The sequence below is a fragment of the Opisthocomus hoazin genome, chromosome Z (assembly GCF_030867145.1).
Source record: "Opisthocomus hoazin isolate bOpiHoa1 chromosome Z, bOpiHoa1.hap1, whole genome shotgun sequence".
Lineage (NCBI taxonomy): Eukaryota > Metazoa > Chordata > Aves > Opisthocomiformes > Opisthocomidae > Opisthocomus > Opisthocomus hoazin.
The window spans coordinates 86,492,892-86,516,285 of record NC_134454.1 but is presented as its reverse complement, the minus strand read 5'-3'; the positions used below and the strand labels follow the sequence as shown (position 1 = coordinate 86,516,285).

Genomic DNA, 23,394 nt, shown 5'->3' with positions numbered 1-23,394 from the left:
TGCAGTGCTGTGTCCAGTTCCGGGTTCCTCAGTTTAAGAAAGATGAGGAGCTACTGGAGAGAGTCCAGCGCAGGGCTATGAGGATGGTGAGGGGACTGGAGCATCTCTCCTACGAGGAGAGGCTGAGGGAGCTGGGCTTGTTCAGCCTGGAGAAGAGAAGGCTGAGAAGGGACCTTAGAAATGCCTACAAATATCTGCAGGGTGGGTGTCAGGAGGACGGGGCCAGACTCTTTCCAGTGGTGCCCAGTGACAGGACAAGGGGCAATGGGCACAAACTGAAGCAGAGGAAGTTCCAGCTGAACATGAGGAAGAACTTCTTCCCTCTGAGGGTGACGGAGACCTGGCCCAGGCTGCCCAGGGAGGTTGTGGAGTCTCCTTCTCTGGAGATATTCCAGACCTGCCTGGACGCGGTGCTGTGCAGCCTGCTCTGGGTGACCCTGCTTGGGCAGGGGGTTGGACTGGGTGACCCACAGAGGTCCCTTCCAACCCCGACCATTCTGTGATTCTGTCTTCAGAAACATTAGCCACACGTAACACAGACTTGTTCACAGTACAGAACCACCATGCTGGTGGGTCACAAAAAAGACTTCTTAGGACTATCTAACACACGATTCCAGTGCTCCCTGACTGTCTCCCATACAAGTCCTGCCTGGCTGTCTGAGAACCTACAGGCTGATCTAGTCTCTTTCAAATCTGCCAGGAAAACAGCACCAAACAGTATAGGCTCAAGCAAGAAACAGTATCCACCCACAGCAATACCCTGTATTTTACTTCAAGTTATAACTTAATAAATGGCATTGCTTCAGCACAAACACAAAAAAACAAGCCATTTATCTGATTGATGACTTGCACATCATCAACCAAAAAGTACCTGAAGCACCTTCAGGGAAATTTTGTTTCAGAGATCAGTATTTATCATTTTATCTTCATTATTCACACTTTGCCTTCCACCTAAATTTTCACTTGGAATTCAACATAGAATAAAGATCTTTCAATTACCACATTTGCTTACAGATGAATGGTATGGAACAAACTGTTCACGGGTTTGGAATTATAGCAAATGATAAATTTATGGCACTTCAAATAAGCGTAGGGGAAAAAAAACCAAAACAGTGTTAAGGTTTAATCTACTGTTTTTAAAAAATACATTTCTGCAAACAAAGGCAATTAGTACTTGAGCAGCCTGAGAAAGCATGGATGGTCCAGAGAGACTTTTCTGTACCCTGAGAATCCTTCTTCTGTTTCCTGATCCATCCAAAGCTGCCTGTAATGGTACGTATGTAATTGTATGCTGCTTCCCCCCCCCGACCTGCAGCACAGAGCAAGTCTACCTCCCTGCTTCTAAAAGGTGCTGCGAGAAGCTCAGCATTGTCCTGGCTGTCCTAACCCTCTTTGAAACTTCATTTATAAGTAATATTAAAATAGAGTTCATGCTTCCTTCAGGCTAATGAATGAAGTGCTGGATGGTGCAAGGGAATTATGAAAATACTTATGGGAGAGAAACACCAGTCAAGGAAAAAAAGCTCAGTTAGTACCAGGCAACACAAGAAAGATGGAAATGGTAACTCCAGGTCTGCCAAATATGAAAATGCAAAAAACAACCCCAAAACAGTAAAACCAGTGTCTTACTTTAAAAAGAAGTGCAGGAATAGAATACATACTATAAAATACAGGAACATATATACAAAGAAAAATGCCAATACTTGCACTGAGTAAAACTCTCTTGAAAGCAACTTAAAAGAAGAATTTCTGGAGATGGTAATCTAATGTAGGCAATAATATCACGTAAGAACCAATTTATTTCCAAGGCCACAAGCACAGCATCAAACCCAAATGATGAAAACACATGTTCTAAGACATAAATGCATCCCAAGACTGTAATAAAATCAGTATTTCTACATATTTCATCTGTAAATCTACACTATCAAATAATTCTCCTATTACACAGGTAATTAAAACACAGATTTGATTGCTGAATGACTGCCCAAGAGTTATACACAGTGGGATATATACTGTACCTGCTAGTGCAACTCCCAGCTTTGCTCTGGCCACGCACTTTGAAAAGAAAAGTTTCTTTTCTCAGAGTTTTGAAGTGTACATGTAGAGAAAAATTTGGTGGCTCAAACACGTACAAGAAAAATATTAGCCTGGACAAAAGAAATGTATTTAAATATTCATACTAAAAATTGCAGAACAGCTTCTGCACTATTCATCCTTTTAGCGGGGAGCACAAAAAAGAGTTCCACACAAAGCTAAAGGGCAGCCAAAGCAAACTAGAGACTCTTTTTTCATTAACATCCTACTTGGGAACATCGTCTACCTCACAGCTCCCAAAGGGACTGTAAGAACACCCGTAATTGCCTTTCCATCTCTCTGGTTTATCAGGAACTAAAAATTACATTTCTTCTACATGGTACCACCTTGCTGATAGTCTATTGAATGACTTAAGAAGATTTTTTTATGATTAAGCAGGATGTTACTTTAACTACTTAAACCACACCTGTTTGATCTCTCACACAGGGATCAGTGAATTATACTCTGAGTGAGAAGGCAGCACAGGGACTAGTAACTTCACAAAAGTGTACCTGGTCAATATTGACGTGTGCTTCTGTGTGTGTGTAAAAAATACTTGCTCTGATGAGGTCTGCAGTCTCCAAGTCCTTTAAACTGGCTATTTAAAGAGTCAACAATTCTAGTACTAGTACGTATATGAAAAATAACTTGGTATTTATCTCTGTGGAAAAAAAGTCTCTTGTGACTCAAACAGACTTTGCTGCAGGGAAGAACACAAACCATTCAGGGGAAAATATCTATGCCAAGGAAAGCCTTGTCTCAAAGCAGGAAAACATGTACTGATTTAGTTCTACCTGAGAAATGTATAGATCAGAAAGAGGAAGAGACTGCACTGAAAAACTCCCATTCCTTCCTCGCCACTCACTTTTCTCATAACTACTGGAAAAGGTAATCTCAAGGTGATGCTACAGAAAGACCAGTTCCTTGCTTGTTAAAAGAGAACACAGCATTGAAAAATAAGTTGTGATGCTTACACAGATGGATACTTAATTAGACACTGCTCAGAAACGTCATCCTCCTTTTTCTGATGCACAGATACTGCACTGACGAATTTAAAAGGCAATTCTGTGCAAACTTGTGTCCGATTTTTCCAGCAGAACTTCTTTTATTTTCCAGCCACACACAGCACATACCTGTACGCAGAAGGCATTAAATATTGATAGAGGGGATTGTAAGAAACGTGAAACTATAACAAAAAAGCCTTAATATTTTCTAGTTTTTAGTAGTCTTTAGTACTGTAACTTGTATTCCTGCATGCACAGTGATCTAACGATGTAACTGTTACACTAATCCCTGTTTTCTCATTAAGGAATGTAGTGGAAGGACATGGGCACAAGCTATCACTTAGTTGTTAGACAAAATAATTAAGTGAAACAAAAGCGGTCTTGGTTCTCAGCAAATAATTGAGATAATTGTGGGATAAAAGAGACTCCTAAATAATTCTACTCCAGACAGCTCGGCCTTGGGAGGGCAAATGCACCAAGCTCCAGAGATAAGGAGGCACCAAGAGAACAACAAGACCAGAGCCAAACCACCCGAAGGACACCATGGACGTGATCCTAGAGCTGAGTTTGCACAGAAACAAATGTCAATCAGTGAACAGTGTGATGAAGAGGATGGGCCTTCATCTTGGGACCCCCGAAGACCACCCAAAGATGCTAACAGACATGCGTGACAGATATTTACATATGCTAATTAGTTCCTAGAAATATAATGAATATTTACATGTGTGATTGTATTTAACCTGAAGCAACAGGGTGTCTGGTGTGCAGGTTTGGAGGAGAAATCCCCCGTGTGCCTGGCGCTGCAATAAAGAATCCCTGCTTAACAGTGTACATTGTGCTGTTAGGCTTTTTCCTACTGGATCTTCGAATCAATATCTAACTGTACCTTTACCTGGGAAATATTTTGAAATCGTGGACTCATTCGTAAAGGCACATTACTAGTACACTATGAGAACAGCATTTTAATGAAGAAATTCAGAAGAATTTTGAAGTTAAGATTAGCAAAGACAGTCTAACAGCTCACTGCCGCTAACAGGGATGGGTTTTACCCCCTACTCTTTTACCACCCACTCATGACTGCGCAGTCCTGTTCCCTCCCTTGCACCAGAACTGGCTCATCCTTTCTTGGGTAGACTCACTTCATTAAGCCAGTGGAAAAAAAAAAAAAACAAAACAGAAAATAAGTGAAATTTTGTGCCAGAGCTGGCAGGAAGATGAGGGAAGGGCATGCAACAAAATGAAGGAGAAACCCAAATCTGATTAAAGACTACCTGCTGCTTGGTCTCACCACACCTTAAACTCACAGGTTCCAACTAGACACAGTAGAGGGTACCGAATGTTTCTTTCACAGCACTGTTTGCTCTGAGAAGAGATTTTTGAAGATAAAAAAATGATTAAAAAGCAAAAAATTCAATTCAAACAGAGATGTTAGTAGCTTCCTAAAAAACAACTACCAGGAATGTCTGCTACTAAGTAATGCATATTACTGCACAAAGAGTTGCATCAAAGATGGCAGGCATGCCCTTTATCAATCAACAACTGGCCACTCACACATCCATCACAATATTTTTGTTTGATTTGCTCACAGTAAATTTTATTCTTTATAATTGTATATCTTGCAATGTCAGAAGGAAATGAGCTTCAGCCAAATAAATGATCAGGCCTAAAATACTTAATAAACACCATGATACCCTAACCTTACTTGTACGTATCATTTTAGGTGCTAATGAACTATGTTTCACAATAATGAATGCCTAGCATATACGAAGCAAACCATATGAGCCTTCTTCTCAGCAGCTGTGTATATGAGACTCTTTCTTCAAAAGTACTAAGTTCTTCATAGCAGCTTGCTGTTAGAAGTCACTTTAGTTTGTTACTGACACATATCCTCTATTCAGAGTCCAACAGACCACTTCTTTTCCCTGCTTACAACTTTCTTATGCCAGTTCTAGCAATTGTTTAAACAAAAAAAAATATCTAGCAGAACATTGCCTTTTAATGCCATTTTAGCACTGAAAGAAAACAGTTTGAACAACCTATCTCCTCACACCACTAGCCATTCATTTGCAAGTTGCAATTTGGAAAAAAAAAAGCAAAACTGTACCTACGTTTTTGCAGAAAATAACATCAAGCAGGTTCTTTAAGCTTTTGTGACCATGTAAATGAAAAGTGACACTGCACTGCTGCATAGCAGTTACTTGTTCAGAAGACACAGCTAACTACAGCGATCCTTCCAGAGCAGGTACCACCCTACAGCTCCAGCATCCCCCAAGTCAATATTTTTATCGAAACCTCGATATTGTTTTGTATTTATACATAACTAAAGAATATTGTGGCTCATACTAACAATTATTTCCATCACCAGTGGATTCCCTTATCTCACATTTACCCAATGAAACTGAGCATAGATGGAATAAATCAGAGGTGTGAAAGAGCTAATGACAAATGTATACAGCTGAGGCTAACAAATTACGTAAAACAGTTGACTTTTTTGTTAATGTAAACACTCAGGCAAGCCCATCAAGAATTCCGAATCAAACTCTCAATGGACTATGTGTCTAAGGTTGGTGGGCTGGGAAAGGACAGAAGCAGCACCGGACCTGGGTACTGAAGAGTTGACCGGAACACACAAGTCCGCTTCCAAACACTGGAGAAACTTTTAGTAATACCAAAGTGATGTCCTCTTCTGACAGAGCCACCTAACTCTGAAGATGTGAAATGCTAATGGCTCTGGCCACTTCTGAAGCTTCACCAAAAACCTTTGTAGGTGTATCTGCATGTTGGTCATGCTTTTTTCCTATTTGAATTGCCTTTTTTCCCATTAAAAGCCAACACAATTTGACAAACTCACCAGTGACATTCTAGTACGAATAGCATATACAGACATGCCCAACAGTGAAATGTCCAAGTAACCAAAAACTAGTCAATTGAAATAATTAGGCCTCTGTCAGAAAAAAAGAATCCACATCCAGACAAAAGCAGAAGTACCAATGCCTTCTGCACTTCTCAACTGCTGTCTTTTCGACTTGTTCATCTCCTCCCCAGGATACCACACATTCTTTTTTATTTTCTTTCAGGCGTCACACCTACCCGTGCACTTAAAGCAACAGAAGTGTGACCAGCACTCAATTTAACTCAAGACAGTTGACTCAGCTCTGTGTGGATGTGTGTGCACGATGCTCGATGCTCGAGAGCAGATTTTTCATAACACTAAGCCACCCCCACATGGATACTGTGTAATTTATATAGTGTTCCTTTGAAAATGCTGCCCTAAAGCTGACTCACTGGCATACAATTCTACCTAAGGCACATTTCTGGGAGTGGAGCTGGCTCTTTATCAGATGATTCATAAATCAGGCCTGGTAGCAATCCCAAAGAATAGGACCCTGGTAAGAGAACTGCGGTGTGAAACAAAAGAAGAAAGGATTAAACTAATGCTGTGTTTAAACTGGTTTTGCATAAACAAACGAAGGTTTTAAAATAGACTGCTCCTACTGAGCGCTTAACAGGCTGCACACACCAATTATCCAGGACTGAGTAAAAATTACAAGGATATGTGTTAAAACAAAGGTTTACGGAGCATCCTTTGCAACCTTGAAAAGCAACATATTTCATCGCAAATAAGAAGCAAGACTTTACATTCAAACACAGGTTTTCGTATTGCAATGCTTGATGCACATATTCTGCCTCTTTCAAATGAAAGGTAACTACCAGCTACGGGTTAGTTCACAAGTCTGCACACAGGATTCCAGAAACATCCACCAGCTGCACTGAAACCACATTTAAAGAAAAAATCACCCTCCTTGTAAAAATAAATTCATCAGCATACAGATAAAGGCACATAAGGTTGGCTGCACTTAACCTTCTAAAATCTCATTTCTTTCCCACAGTGAAACCACTTTTTTTCAAGTGTGCAATGATTTGAAGTCTACAATGCTTTCTACTCTAAAAATTATAGGGGGCATGTTTTTATTACTATATGTTCCTAAAAAATTTAAGCCCCTCGCTCTTACATTTTTCATTATTCCAACTAAACCAGTAGCAGAAATCAATGCTAGGATAGCCATGCTTTACTTCTCTTTCTCCCTGCCATATACTAGCTTGCAGAAGATCACCCTACTGAGGACACTCATAGGGACGTACCACCTTTTTCTAAGACTGTGAATTTAATGAGTTTTCCCACTTTACCTCTCCATTTCTGTTACTCAGAGGAAATGTATTCTGTGCTTCCTCCGCTGGTTCATGCCGTTCCACATACACAGACCTCCTCTTCTCAAGAAATGTTGTTCTGTTGTTCTACCGTTGTCAATAAAGTAAAGCTCACAGAAAAGCCACAGTTCAAATTGTTCGAGCATAACAGTAACGAACACATCCCGATTTTCAGAGCACAGATTTTCCTTCTATTAAAAACATTCATCTGAAATATCCTGTAAATAATCAAACATTGCGTTATTCAATGATAGCTCCAACTGGCAGATCAGGACAAGTGCAACGTAACTTGAAAGTAGCGAAGTCATCTCAGCAGCGCAGTATTCATTTGAGAAGGGCCTGTGCTCTCTCCTGCAAAACTCAAAGCCGGTCCAGCATGGACAGGCACACCTGAACACCCTGCACCTCACTACTGCTGTTATTTGGAAATCCTGACACAGCCATGAGTGCTGTACGGCACAGGTTGCAGTTCCAGGAGCCCGTTAGTCCATCCTGCAGTCCACTGCTGCTGTAAGGAGGCAGAGGTGCCCACCTGCTGGGCCAGCTGGATTCCATCAAGTCCTTTTGTAATTCAGCTTCCCAGAGGAAAGCTGTGCACCTTATCATAGGCCTAGCTGGCTGAACAGGATCAGAGTCAGGGTCCAGAAGGAGAGCAGGGTGAGCCTCTTACACAACAGACAGCAGGGACAGGCCTGGACCAAGGGAGAGCATTGGACGATTCACCCCATCTTGCAAAACACCACTCTAAAACTGCACAACCCTTGCCATCAGGAGGATGGACACTCTGCAGATAAGAGAGCTGTTTTGTCAGGTTCTGTGTGCTTGACAAAATGGTTCTGTTCCTTCCCACTAACAGTGCTGCCCACCTAACCAACGCCACAACTGCCCGGGCTGTCTCGCAGGTACTCCGCAGCTCGTGCTGCGACTCACCAGCATCTTCTCTCGCAGCTATCTGAAAGCTCAAGTCACTGAGCGAGAAGCAGTATGGATTTGTGACAGCCACTTAACAAAGATGAGTTAAGTGACACTACAGTTTTTAAGTATTCTACGAGCAGACCTTTTTACACATTTTTGCCACAGGAAATAAACAAAACCGACCCTTTGGTCAGTCTAAATACTTTAATTCAATACCAGTGCTGCATCTTTGCTTTAAGCCAGCATCTTCCAGGCACAGGGCAGTAACATACCCATTTCATGGTCTGGCCAACTCAAGAAGAGAGATCAGGTGACACGCCAAAATTCTACAGAAAGGCTGGAAAGGAGCTGTAAGCCAACCAAACCCCGACCTCAAGTCATTTTCTCATCCACAAGCCACTAATATCATTCATTTGTTCCTGTAATTATTAAGCTAGTAGTGTAAAATCTAAATATTGCAACATGAATTTGCAGTAGATGTATTACCGAAAAATAAATGGTATCATTACACTACAGGTGAAGTCATGCTGCATTCAAGTTATGAAACTTTTACTAACAGTAAGATACCAACTGCTGTTGAGATGTTCTTGACACCAAACCCTTGATAATTTTTTTTGACCAGTAGTAAGAGGTATCATAGATTTCAGCATCCACCAGATTGCTAACAATCGATTGTCTTTACTTGTCCAAAGTGCTCCTAATGAAGCAAGCACTCACGACACTGGTCTGTCACGACCTACGGACTCAGTAAGGAATAAGTATAGCTTCAATGGAAACAACGTGCTACCTCTGCACCAACAAAACTCACCTGTGCCACCAAACCGTACACAAGAAGAGCGCAGCTCAGTTGGATAGCCAATCTCAGGAGTCTGCAGCCTTACCAATCCTAACACTCTGCTCCCTAGTTGACATCTCCTAAGAAATTCATGCAACAAAAAAGTCAAATTCTCATAGGACGCAGCAGCCACAGACAAGTGTCTGTGAACACAGGCAGAATTGGAGGGACTGTGGCACGGTCTGTTATGGAAGGAGAAGGAAGCTTGGTAAAGAAAAAGGACAGTGGAGAAAAGAGTTAATTTAGAATAAGCTTTTGACAACAAATGAAAAAATAGTATGAAGCACATACAGGTTGGTTCTACAAATAAACAAAACCTACTTTGGGTATTTCAAAAAACAGAACTGACTAGGTTAAAAGACAGTTGCATGTATGTTATGAGTAATGTCTCTAACACGGGTTTTATTATCAGATACTTCCTACAGTACTTACTCCAGGTGGCAGAAGTGAAGAAATATGACCTCTGCTTCGAGAGGGTAAGAGACAGACCAGGAAACAGGCATTTCTTTCCCACAACATACCAAAGACTTTGCATATATTTGACTACAGCAATTCAATAACAGCATGTAAGAGCATACCAAGTTACCAGCTACAAAAAGAGCAAAAGAAAACTAAAAGGTAGTTTTCATCAGTACCATGAAGGTACTGACAGAAAGAAACCTTACTTGCCCTTAAATAAAAGCACCATTTACCCCAAAACGATTTTTTGCATTATTGTCCTTGATTTAAGAAAAAGAGGCTCAGCTGGCAGAGCTTTCTTTAGACTGTAACTATTAGTTAGCAACGGGAGATGTGAACAACATATACAACTTCCCCAGCAAAAGCAGAGATTGAAGAAAAAAAGCACCAAGTCTGGAGTATTAATTCAATCCTGTCCTGTTCATTCAACAGTTGCCTTATTGCTGTTGCTTGATGAGTTCCAACAAACAGTAAAATCTGCTGCAAGTGTTAGAAAGTAGATCTTGTAAAAAAAAAAAAGGGAAATCAAGTGTCTTTTCTCCAACCAAGTTTAAATCAAAGTGAAGTCTATAACTTCACAAGCCCTCAATAATTAGCTAACTCTGACAAGATATGCACTAAATTTCCCTAGCTTAGTTTCACGGTATTCAACAATTTCTGGATTTTCTTTATCACAGTGAGCCGACAAGGCTGTAGATCAAGCCTGGCCTGGAATCCAAAGCCTGTGAATTGCCTTTAAGACAATCTACAAATATCAGTAACTGGAAATGTGGAAAAATAAAACTTCACCTTAAGGGCTTTTTAAAAACAATACTCAAAAGAAGTGTTTTTTCTAATTCCTCACAGATCCTGCACAGTGCTGACTGCAAGGTAATACCAGCTCTGGAGGAGCCATAACTGTTGACAACTCACTTTTGTTTATCAGTAACTGAGCTTATGGGCGCTACTACCTACAGGGCCACTCCTTCCCATAACGACAACTTCATTTCCAAGACACCTTGGTAAACACACAGAAGCCTCAGGCTACCAGCATTTCATCCAACTTCATTAGGAGACAGCCTCTAAAACCCCCTTATCTCATACTGTATTTCCAAGCAAAAGTACATGGAATTAGCAGATAGCTTCCTGACTACTTTTTCTTGCTCTTTTCCCCTAAAATTTTGGGTTTGCCAGCTTACTCTCTAGCAAGAGATGGCACACCCAGAGAGCAAGAACTGGGAGAGTAAGCTGAGGAAGCAGGACATTACCAGCTGATGAGAAAGCCACAGTACCAGAGAACAGTACTGTCTTAACCCTACCTGGCTATCATGTGGAGTTGCTTCTTTCTGCTTCAGGAAGTTTTACAATACTATAGGAGCTTACAGCACCAACCTCAATCTGATGGCATGGAAATGTAATATTCCCCATGAAAAACGAATTACTGAAATGGTAACAACTGCGTCATCACGCGCACAACTGGTATTACAAAGCCTGGCTCTTTGTTATTCCCAGCTCTGCTACTGTGAGTCACTTGGTCTCTACTCCTTTTGGGTATGTTGAAGGGAAATCTGCCTTCTCTAGAATAAGTCTTGAAAGACTAATGACCAAGCACTGTGAAACAAGACATTACAGCAGAAACGTAGTGAGAACAAGACTTATCCAATCATGGTCAGGCTGCGGCTGCTCATTTCCAGCAAACTTTGAAGCATCAAAGCAGAAAATCATTGTGCAGGACACTGCAGCAGTCTCGCTATAAAGTCAAAGCCATGGTCCAAGTACATGGACACAAAAATGCTAGCTTGAAAGAGTCTTAAATATGTGCATTTAATTAAAAAGCGACCACCTGTTCTGCTTGTGACGAAAAAGCTGTCAGACTGAGTCCTAACAGCTTTTAAGCTCATAGAATCATAGAATGCTAAGAGTTAGAACGGACCTTAAAGATCATCGGGTTCCAACCCCCCTGCCATCAGCAGGGACATCTTCCACCAGACCAGGATGCTCAGAGCTCCATCCAACCTGGCCTTGAGCACTGCCAGGGAGGGGGCAGCCACAGCTTCTCTGGGCAACCTGGGCCAGGGCCTCACCACCCTCATGGGGAAGAATTTCTTCCTAATATCTCATCTAAATCTGCCCTCTTTTAGCTTAGAGCCGTTCCCCCTTGTCCTATCACTACACACCCTTGTGAAAAGCCCCTCTCCACCCTTCCTGTCGGCCCCTTCAGGCACTGGCAGCTGCTCTAAGGTCACCCTGGAGCCTTCTCTTCTCCAGGCTGAACAGCCCCAGCTCCCTCAGCCTGCCCTCGCAGGAGAGGTGCTCCAGCCCTTGGATCATCTTCATGGCCTCCTCTGGCCCCGCTCCAACACATCCATGTCCTTCCTGTGTTGGGGGCTCCAGAGCTGGACACAGGACTCCAGGTGGGGTCTCAGGAGAGCGGAGTCAAGGGGCAGAATCCCCTCTCTCGACCTGCTGGCCACGCTGCTCTTGATGCAGCCCAGGACACGGTTGGCTTTCTGGGCTGCCAGCGCACACTGCAAGCTGTCTTCCTGAAGATCAAATATTACAAGGCGTGACACGGCTGAAGCCTATACACCACTTTCCTACTTAAATCAATTTCTGAGCATTCAAGAGACAGACCACATGGTCAAATTGATACCTAACCCTAAATATCTTTTTACCTAAAAGGGGACATTAGGTTGGATCACTCCGAATCTAAAGCTGACGCACCGCATGACCACGGGCAGGTTACTTGACCTCCCTGTGCATTCAGCAATGCATCTGCAGCGGTGTAACAGCAACACCTCAGCGACTGAGCAGCATCTCATTTTCAGTCCTGAATGAGTAATCGATGTGTGCCTGAACTGCAGAAAGCAAGTCACCTACGTGGAAAAACGACTGTACTATACAGGCTCCACTCAGGCTGATCAGACATGTGAAAAGGGAATGCTAACAAGCGGGAAGGGGCAACCACAAATTTCAGTTTTCTTAGCTGTAACACCCAATAAGTGACAAGTTATCAGTCACTCCGGTCCAGCTCAGAGATGTACTCTGTCATGATAAGGCAGCTGCAGAGGCTAATATTTGCACTACGCAAACATCTTCATTCACAGTCTCTTTCACCTAGTTTTCCCTTTGCTCAGAATCACACATCTGTAGAAGTTACATTCTAGACCTCAAGCTGCAGACTCGGAACTGCATTATGCACTAAAAACACGGAACAAACAGACGACAGAAAGACAACACAAATCACCACAAAAATCATACCAAGTTCCCCGCAATAATATTTGCTGCCACAGATTCCGCTGGCGTAGCAGTCCAGTTGCTCCTGAGTTCCAGGGCTAAAGCTAAAGGCACAAGTATCAGTTCTCTGCTGAACTTTGATTCACGTACTGGAAAACCGAGACAAAAGCGGTTTCCTTGCCACATAAGCCTCAGGTTCTCCTGGAGCTGTAACTGCGCAGCGACACGCACTGTACCTCATAACTTTATCCCAGAGATCCTTCCCAGCACAGTGCCTGTCCCCCTCTCCCACTTCTGCTTCTGTCCTGGTTCCCCGTTGCTAAAGACAATGTTCAAGCCAGCAAAGATTTTTTCAAGTTCTGGTACGTCTTTTCCAGAGTGCTTGTTCTGAGATGCGAGTTATACACTTGTGATTACAGTATTTAAATCTTTCGCTCAGATCTAGTAAATGTGTTATTAAACCTGCTGCTCAGTTTCCGCCAATGTTTACAGTTCTGCAAGTCACTTAGTCAACTGCAGATAAAAAAAGCAGAAGCTGAGATTGACCACAGACCCAATTCTGTCAAAAAATACCATCAACACGCTAACTTTGAAACATTACAGAGAATTAAACACAGGTTGCTTGAAACTGTTTACTCATTTGAAAAGTTTCCAAAGATGCAAAGTATCTAACAGTGACATTTTGGTCAGAGGGTAGCCAGAGCACTGCGAACGCGCGGTCTGCAGCCGCTCTCACAGTGTGGTATGCAGAGACTCCCGTCTCATTAACAGATGTTTAAGTGAGATGTTGATGTACAGGTGGGTCATAGAGGGCACACACATCCTTGGTGGAGCAGGCAGTGGATGTGATAATATACAAGAAACAACGAAGGAAATGAACAAAATCAAGGCAAGGCAAAGAAGCCTGCATTTTAAAGGTAAATACATAGCAAGGAGATGAGGGGTCAGGACAACCAAGGCAATTATTTCTCGGGGTTGCTCCGATCAAGTTACACCAACTTATCTCCCTAACGCTTAGTGTTCAAAGCCCCCTAATGATTCTCTATATTTACTCTTTGTTCATCCAATCTTATCTTACATCATTAATCCCCACCTCCTCCACAGTGTCAGCTGCCAGGGCGATCTGCCCGTTTGTCAAACGCACACAAACATCCCTCCTACCTCTCTGCTATCAGTTAGAGTTCGGTTTGTGTGTGCTGTGACCACTCTGCATCTATCGTTCTCAGCTGCCTTGTGGTTGGCTTCAGGTTCCTTCCTTTTTCCGCTCCCTCCGCAGTTTAATGTATCCACTCCTTTCCCATCTTGTTTGTGTGCTTTAATTTCTACCAAGCAGGAACCCTTCGTGCACGTATCGAGCGCAAGCATAGATGGTCAGGCTCTGCTGCAACACACACCACACGCTTGAACGTGTAAGACCAACAGTCCTTTCCTCTTCCTGATTTCTCAGGAATTTCTCATCGCACCTCTCCACCATGCCAACTAGCAATTAGGCTGAAGAGCAAACAGAAATAGTCGACACATTGTAATTAAAAATTCAAGTGTTTAAAAATGAGTCAGAACCCTCATACTCGAGCATAAATACCAGCTGCCCAAACTCACGTACTACGTTCCATCACCCCCACTGTCCCTCCTCCTAACCCCCTAGACAAAACACCAGTGATACTGGCAGACCACAACCACAGAAAGCAGTATTTTATTAGCTTTTAATAGCCACATAACCACCCTCTTTTGGAGCTTCTTTTGCCGGCACCAGACTCCTCTCGATCACTAGATGTGAGAAATACTCAGAAAATGATGCTTAAAAGTGACTGCTGCAAGACAGCCGAGTTCTCCGCACTTCGTCTCACTTCTTTCGTATCATCTATGGGAGGGCGATGTTTGGGTTTAGCAAACACATGACATGCAACTTACTGTTCTCCTTACAGCTTGCTACAAGGCTATTCGCTTGGCAAAGGCGGTGTTTCCCTCTTCCAGGGCAACAGGGGAGGCTGCACTGTAGTAACTGCCTGACTTTCAGCTCTCCTATCACAGAAACAGCAATTACAGGCGTTAACTAGAGCAGGACAGCCACAAGACAAACACCATCCTCCGTTTCCACCTCAAGGTCAAACACTAAGTTTTTTAATAGACTTAAGCAACATACGATACTTTAATATAAACATTTTAAATTTAACATTTGTTTGCCTTTCTAAGGGGAGAGCTATTACTGTTTGTACTTGAAAATTTAGCTAGAAAACTGGAAATAGGTTAGCACTTGCCTATAAGTGAAACTACTCTTCAGTCTTGCGCATGACAAGTACCAGAGAAGACTTAAATAAAATGTATTTGGAAGAAGAAGGGGAATGAAAAGAAATTTTACATTTTAAAAGAGATGCTCAAGGGTTCAAAGATCTACTACTCATTCATTTTTAAAAACTACAAATACTTGCCAGTTAAAAAAACAACCGAAACCAAACAGGATTTACACTTATGTCACAGCATCTCTATGCACAAGTTTTTTTCAGCCTTTGAAACGCTGTTAGGTACTTTGTGATGGTTTGAAGTCTGTAACTAGGTACAACCAGGACCCTGTTTAACTAAGTTGTTGCAGTTATGGTTTCACAAAGGTACCTACAAACTTTAATACAGGCAGCCTTCTTGCACTGTTAACAAGCTAAGACATACACACAATCAGATATTACTTAACAAAAGTGGAAACTCTCCCCAGCAGCTACACATTGTAAACCTAAAAAACCCCACCCCCCACCCGCTAAGTCTTTCAAAATGTGTCCTTTCGAGGAGTCGATCGATAACCTCAGTGCAAAGAATGTTACAATCCCGGAACAGGGGAAATAGTTAAAATATTACAAGTCTGCTCAGACTGCCTTCTCCCTTTTTAAAAAGAACAAGTAGCACACTTAAATTTTATATCCTCCTCGGGTGGCTGCGTCGCTGAGGGCCGCATCTGCAACCCATTAGAGGCTGGGAGCTCAAGGGGAACTCTCGGGCTAGATCAGCAACGACCTACTCGAACTTTACCCCCCCCCCCATAAACATATATATTCCCGCACATCGTCCAAGGTAAAGAAAGAAGTAAAAAACCAAAACAAACAGACGAATAAACCTAAGGAAAGGTACCGCTGGAGCAATCGCAGGCCTTGTTTTCCGCAGGGCTCCCCTCGCAGCAGCCAAGCCGCCCTACAGCAGCCGCGGGGAAGGCAGAAGCGCCCAGACCCCGCTTCCAGGAGCCGCGGCCAGGCGCGTACCGAGGGCAGGACAATAAAAAAAACCGGCGGCCAGGCCGGGCGCCCGCCGTCCGGGCACCGCCACGGAGCTCGCCCCTTCCCCAGCCCCTCCCCGGCCGCCGCGGGCAGGGCCTCTCCCCCCGCCGCGGCTCGCCCGGGACCAGGCCCCCGAGGCCCCGCCGGCCCCGGTACCCGGGGCTAACGGCAGCGGCCCCTGCGTCCCCGCGGAGAGGCGGCGCGGCCCGGCCCGGCCCCGCCGCCCCCACTCACCCGGACGACGCAGGGCCCCCGGGGGGCAGCAGCTGCGGCATGGGCGGCCGGGAGGAGCCGGGTCTCAGCCGCCGCCGCCGGCCCCCCCCTCCCCCGGCAGGGAAAATGTCACCGGAGGCCGCGGCGCGGCGTCACTTCCTCCCCCCCTCCCGCCCCGCCGCCGGAGCAGCGGAGCTGCCGCGCAGAGCGCCCGCCGCGCCCGACAGCGCCCCCGCGCGGCGCAGGGGGGCGCCGGAGGGCTGCGGCACCTTTTCCCGCCCTTTTTATCCTTCCCTGAGGGGAGCGGCGCGCGGGCGGGCAGCCCCGGGGTGTCCGCGCCGCATGCACCGACCTCTCCCCCCAAAAAAAATCATGTACGTGCGCTTGGGAAACAAAAGGCGTCGCGTACTTCCTCAGGAGAACTTACCACATGGAATTCAGAGATTCAGAAATTCAGGTGCAAGTGAAGCTACGTATTGGGGAGCTGACGGTTCTCTTGTAAAGCGGCACTTCGCAAGGTGTTTCTCACCAAACGCGTGAAAAACTTCCTCAGCGGGAGCGCCAGCCTGGGGCGGTGTTGGCGGGGCCTGCAGCGGTGGGGACGGGCAGGGCGCGAACGAAGCCCGCGTGAAGGGACAGGTAGCACCGCACGTGGGAAAAGATGAAGCAAAAGATGAAGCAAAAGGTGAAGCAAAAGATGAAGCAAAAGATGAAGCAAAAGATGGAGCCTGCCCTGCGGGGGGCCGCGGGGAGCTCTGAGCCAGAGCCGGCTCTGATCTCCTGCGCGGCTCCAGCCATGCCCTCCCACCGACTAAAATCACCCTGCGCAGCCCGGCTGGCTGCTTCTCGTAGTAACGCAATATTCTGATAATCCAGAGCCTGTATGTACAGGGAAGGGTGCGCTTCGGGGGCCTGGCTCCTGAAAGGCACCCGGAGGACAGCGCGCTGTTGCACAGGCGTCAGGACGCGGCAGTGAGGAACACGCACGGCGGTTTTGGACGGCGTACGGAGGAGCACCACGACACAGGCGAGGGCGGTGAGCGTCTGCCTCTCATTTGTAAATGGAAAAGAGCTCGGAGAGCCACGGCAGAAGGAATCGGCAGCCTGGAGGCATGACAAGAGAGAAAAAAAAAGAAATTCTGACTGCATAGGTACAGCGGAATCAGTAAACTAAGCAGGGAGACGTTAGCGATCTGTAAATATTTGAATGAAGTAAGTGGCACGAAGGGAGAAGACTGGTGATACGTTAATGATTTTAATGGGGTGAAATTAAGGAAGGGCATGTTTAAGCTGAGAATCAGGGTGGAAAGCTTTTGAATGGAGAACCGTAGGCTGGAAAATTGTCTCCCTAAGGGAAGTGGTGAAAGCTTTATTGCCTGAGATTTTAAATGCTGGATTAGGAGAAACACCAGGGGACTCATTCTGAATTTTCAGGGAGATGGGCTGAAAGAGTAGGAAGGGAGGAGAAGAGGCAAGAGGTGGTACTGTCTCCAGGAATTTAGGGAGTGCACCCAGCCCCTCTTCTTGGCTCCTTTGACTCTGTTGTATCATTCTTCGACCACCTCTGCTGAGAGCGAAATGATTCCAGCAGTAGTTACCTCCACGAGAAAGCAACGAGAACTCCTCTGCCACGAAGAAATGAGAGTCTTGGTGGGAAATCTCTAGAAAGGAGATGGGGAGGGAGCGGCGGCGGCTCCTTGGGCTGCGGAGGGGCTGGCGGTGCAGCCCCACACCCGGGCTGCTTGAGGACTGTCACCACCAGCTCTGCTCGGTGGCACTGGCGCTTCCCCAAGGACAATGGGAGGAAATTAGCTCAGCGCTGGAGCAGACGGTGTGAGTGACACTGAGCCACGCTCCCGTGTCCAAGTAAAAGCTGGTTGTGAGAGCACTTCGGCTCCTAAGGGTTTCCAGGCCGGCTTCCCTCACCCGGCTCTTGGCACGGGGAGCAGAGCTCCCCTGTCCCCGCGCCCGTCTCCTAGGCCAAAAGTTTCCCTCCAGCTCCAGACTGGGAGAGTGACTGTTCAAGAGCTCATCCTCACGCATCCGACGGCCGTATCCGTCGGCACATGACTAAGCATCCTCTGTGAAAGGAATATATAGAAACTTCACCTTCCGAGTAACATTTAAATGACGCCTGTTTTCCAAGCTGGGCTGCAGGCTGCCAGGCATCTGAAATCACAAACGCGCTGCTGAAACCCGGCCAAGCCATCCCCTCGCTGCACTCGGGCTCCTTCGATACGTCACCCAGGGTCCCCTGCAGCCACCAGCAGCGGCCCAATGGGGACCGCGGGAGAGGTGCCCAGCACGCTGAGGGGCTCACCCGCCCCCGAGCCACAGCCCGCATCTCCTCGGGAGGGGAGAGACATAAAACCTTCCCTTGCTGCCGGGTTTTACCAGCCAATAATGGATAATAAAGCGGCTGTGCTGCTTAATTGGCATTAAAGGCATATTTAGCAAGGGGCTAGAGGAAGCATTTATTAGATTAAGTTGTAGTTTTGGAGTTATTTATTCTTTTTTTTACTGGAGATTACATGGTTGGGGAAGGACGATGTAACGCTGAGTGACTTCAGGGCAGATGGAGGCAGCGCCGCATCCTCCCACGTAGGTGGTGCCCGGCGAAGAGAGAAGGATCTGCAAGTTTTGCGCTAAGCACACGCTTATTGGTAAAGCCTCTGCTTATTCGCTTGTGGGGGGGTTTTTTGCAGAAGAAATACTTCTGAACTGGAGAAGCAGAAATCCTTCCAGCCTGGTACTGATTTTTTCTTAATGAAGTGAGAATATAAGAAAACGAAAAATGTTTCTAAAGGCTCTTGAAGTTACTAACAGCAACTGCGCACTCAGAGACAAAGGGAAGGATTTCCTGCAGCGTGCAAAGCCACGCGGACCAGGATTATTATTGTTTCACTGCTGACCCTGTTCAAAAATTCAAAGAATAGCTCAGAAATACAAATCTGTCCCAGACCATTACTAGATGTAATTAAAAAAACCCCAAACTTAAGTACACTTACAAGTTGACACATAGAATCACAGAATCACAGAATAGTAGAGGTTGGAAGGGACCTCTGTGGGTCACCCAGTCCAACACCCCTGCCGAAGCAGGGTCACCCAGAGCAGGCTGCACAGGACCGCGTCCAGGCGGGTCCTGAATATCGCCAGAGACTGAGACTCCACAACCTCCCTGGGCAGCCTGTGCCAGTGCTCCGTCACCCTCAGAGTGAAGAAGTTCTTCCTCATCTTCAGCTGGAACTTCCTCTGCTTCAGTTTGTGCCCATTGCCCCTTGTCCTGTCGCTGGGCACCACTGAAAAGAGTCTGGCCCTGTCCTCCTAACACCCACCCTGCAGATATTTATAAGCATTTCTAAGGTCCCCTCTCAGCCTTCTCTTCTCCAGGCTGAACAAGCCCAGCTCCCTCAGCCTCTCCTCGTAGGGGAGATGTTCCAGTCCCCTCATCATCCTCGTAGCCCTCTGCTGGACTCTCTCCAGTAGCTCCTCATCTTTCTTGAACTGGGGAGCCCAGAACTGGACACAGCACGCCAGATGAGGCCTCACTAGGCCAGTGTAGAGGGGGAAGGAGAACCTCCCTCGACCCACTGGCCACACTCTTCTTGATGCACCCCAGGATGCCATTGGCTTTCTTGGCAGCCAGGGCACACTGCTGGCTCATGGTTAACCTGTCCTCCACCAGGACACCCAGGTCCCTCTCCGCAGAGCTGCTCTCCAGCAGGTCCACCCCAAGCCTGTACTGGTGCATGAGGTTCTTCCTCCCCAGGTGCAGGACCCTGCATTTGCCCTTGTTGAACCTCATCAGGTTCCTCTCTGACCAGCTTTCCAGCCTATCCAGGTCACGCTGAATGGCAGCACAGCCTTCTGGTGTGTCTACCACACCTCCCAGTTTGGTGTCATCAGCAAACTTGCTGAGGGTACATTCTAACTCTTCATCCAGGTCGTTGATGAAGTGAGTTAAACAAGACTGGGCCCAGTACTGACCCCTGAGGGACACCACTGGTTACCAGCCTCCAACTAGACTCAGCGTCGCTGATGACAACCCTCTGAGTTCTGCCATTCAGCCAGTTCTCTATCCACTTCACTGACCACTCATCCAGCCCACACTTCCTCAGCTTCCCTAGGAGGATATCATGGGACTGTGTCGAAAGCCTTGCTGAATATAATATATTTTTCACTTACAAGTACCCAAACCAGAACTATCAAAGGAATATTTGGAGAGTTTTACTGGAGACGATACAAAATGCAACCAACTTACTTTTAAAATAGATCTTGAAACTATTTTAATATTTTATAAAATTGCACTTAATTACATAGTTTCATATTCTATATCTACTAAAGGATTGATATGAATGAAAAAAAATCCTGAATACTTTTAATTGAAGGAAGACTGAAAAGCAACCACAATGAAAAGTTTGCAACAAATATTTCTGTAGTGCTAGCCAAAACGTAGATCCAAAAGAGATTCCACACACATCTTTTGCTTCAATGCATTTTCAGTAAATAGATACATATTCTAGCTCAGTAACCTCAAATTTGCCTCATGTATTTTGCATTTCTCTAGCATTTTATTTTTATTACTCTGGTTTTAGTACCTAGAGGTTCTCTCTTAAATAAATCCCTATCACTTAGCTAATCTGGGGATGAAATTTTTTTCCTAAAGCAATTACTGTTTTGCATATTGGCCTGATAAGAACAGTGTACCACTGCATGGTAAGACATATACAAGTTTACACTTGAGGTTGACCACTGTTTTTCATGTTTAGTGCATAATTTTAATTCCTTTTTTCTTCTTCCAAGCGGAATTTGGATCTTCACACTTTCCAGGAGCAGCAATTGAGCGCACGGTGACATGAAGCATGGGCATCTTTTGCACTTTGTCCGTGAAACCAAGGGATGTGCAGCTCAGCCTGACTCCAGCTCCAGCCCCGCAGCGTCCCACACTGCGGGCAGCTGCGCCGGCGCGGCTGGAGCCCCACACGAAGCTCCCAGCGAGCACAACTGCTCTCAGCTTGCAGGCGTTATTAGACTGTTGTCTCCGAAACTCAGGCTGGGAGCTCACAGCGGAGCAGCTGGTGTCATCTGGAGTGGGGACGAAGCAGCGGAGGCCTCTCCAGGCATTCGTGTCATTCTCAATTGAGTGATTATTTCATAATATACAACAGCCGAGGGGTCCAGGTGGCAGCCTCCCTCCAGGCTGCCGCACAGCTCCTCGCCGCCCGCTGTGACCTCCGTGGAAACACACAACAGTTGCCAGGGCAGAGGGTGAAGGCCAAAACCCAGCATTTTCTCAGCAGGACCTTTACGAGGTGTTCCTGAGCCAGCATCCCCTCCCTGAGCTGGAAAAGCCGGGCCGCCCCAAAACACCAGCAGCGAGGAAGGACATCTCTGCCTGCCCTGCAAGGCACTCTGCCCATGCAAACGCGTAACTGAAGAGCCGAGAAATCTTACTGCCCACCCGCTGGCTGCATAAATCTCGTTTATTTGACTTTCCCCTTTTCCATCAAAGGCTGACCTGTCAGACCTGACAGCTGGCCTCTGATGGATGTTGCATGTGTTGCAGAAGGCTCAGCTGTGGCACACAGCTCTAGTGCAGCTGCTGGGTATTTTTTTTTTTCCTCCTTGCGTTTCCAGTGCTAGGCAGCAACACGTGGCTCTCTTTGGACAGCATCCGAGTCAGAGCCTCGCCCTGCTGCTGTCTGTGCTCGGGGTCTTTGCCGACGAGTGGGACACAGCACACGCTGTGAAGGAGCAGCAGCCAGGGAGCGGCGCAGCTGCCCCGCGGGCGCCAGGGGAGAACACCCCCCAGGTTTCATGACCGGTGCGGTGCTGGGTGATGAAGCGGTGCCAAAGGAGCTCCACAGCCTTGGGAAAACCTCCTGAGCCTTGAGTCAGAGTCACACGTGTGCAACAAAAAGCCTTCATCTAACATTAGCTGAGTGAGTTGAGGCTCTCACTGAAAAGCAGGGCTGGTAGCACCCTCAAGCCCTCGTCTAATCCACTCTTCTATCCCAAAGCACGATCAACACTCCCTCACATTATAAACACTTAAGCAAAGCATTTCTAATCTGCTTTTAAAAGCCTCCAGTGATTAAGATTCCTTAATTGTCAGGCCATGGCCTCCAGTGCTGTAGAAGGGCTTTCCTGTTAAATCATTCTCTGCTGTCTACCCAGCTACCTTCTGGTGCCTTTCAAGACTGTGATTTCTTTCCCCTTCCACCACAGCAAAGATCAGATTGTGCTCTTTCCCTTTCCAGATTCAAACACTACTCCCCTTTCCCCTTGCCTTCTTTTCAGTGTTTTTTCGTAAGCTGTAGCTGTACCCGTAGTCATCCCCACACTACTGTGCCTGCTCTAGATTTCACATCAGTTACCTCCGAGGTAACTTCCCTTCAGAAAATTTAGCCCCCGTGTACAAAATCTAGTTTTCCCACTTGCTGTTGCCATCTTGATTTCTAGCCCAGAAGGAACTGAAGATAAATAGCCACAAAACTACAGCAACTAACCTTCTCCCAACATCTCGATTTAAACCCCTGAAACTAAACAGCAACTCCACCCAGCGTATGGAAGACGAGGCCAAAGATTCCCGTGAGCACTGGCCCTCAGAGCATCCTCCAATTCTTCCCCATCACAGGGAAGGAAGGTGAACGAGGTCACAAGGTGAGGTGGCTGTGGCAGTTCAACACCCATGTCATTCTGAGCTTGCAGCTTCTTAGAAACCAGAGCTACACCCTAAGCCTGACCAGATACAGATCTCGTGATCCTATCGCTTCAAGGGAGGACATGAAGCAACAGAATCTCTCTTCCTGCAGATCAGCAAAATCAGTTTCTACAGTGAAGTAACAGCTCCTGGGGACAGGCACACCATGCTAAATCATTACCGTAATCCTTAGTGACTAACTGCAAACAGATGTCACTACACATTGTCTGTAAAACAGAGCTCAACCTGTTTCCCCAGAGGTAGACAGCCATCATACACACAGGAAAACCCTCTTTGTGGGCTCAGAGGCTCCACAACCCAGCAGGTAAAAAGCACAGTCCAGAGCCCAGACAGGGAAAAAAGAGGAAAACCAGACTCCGTGATGAGTTCAATTCTATGTAGTAATGGTGAACCAGATCCTGACAGGGACATCTCCTGGTCAAGGTGCCATCTGGAGGCCAGTCACAGGTGTGTATCACACATGGAAAAAGAAATGAGAGAGCAAAC

The 23,394-nt window shown here is 46.0% G+C and overlaps 1 protein-coding gene across 3 annotated transcripts in view; it reads right to left on the bottom strand.

The window, feature by feature from the left end:
* The window catches only part of ARK2N (arkadia (RNF111) N-terminal like PKA signaling regulator 2N), a 48,350-nt gene extending 32,023 nt beyond the window's left edge, over positions 1–16,327 (bottom strand). For 2 of the 3 annotated variants that reach the window (XM_075410944.1, XM_075410946.1), the window contains exon 1: positions 16,206–16,327. The gene's annotated coding sequence lies outside the window, so the exon portion shown is untranslated. Of the gene's footprint in view, positions 1–14,622; positions 14,734–16,205 lie in introns of all 3 variants that reach the window. The other variant, XM_075410945.1, reaches the window with a different exon arrangement.
* Between the last annotated feature and the right edge of the window lie 7,067 nt (positions 16,328–23,394).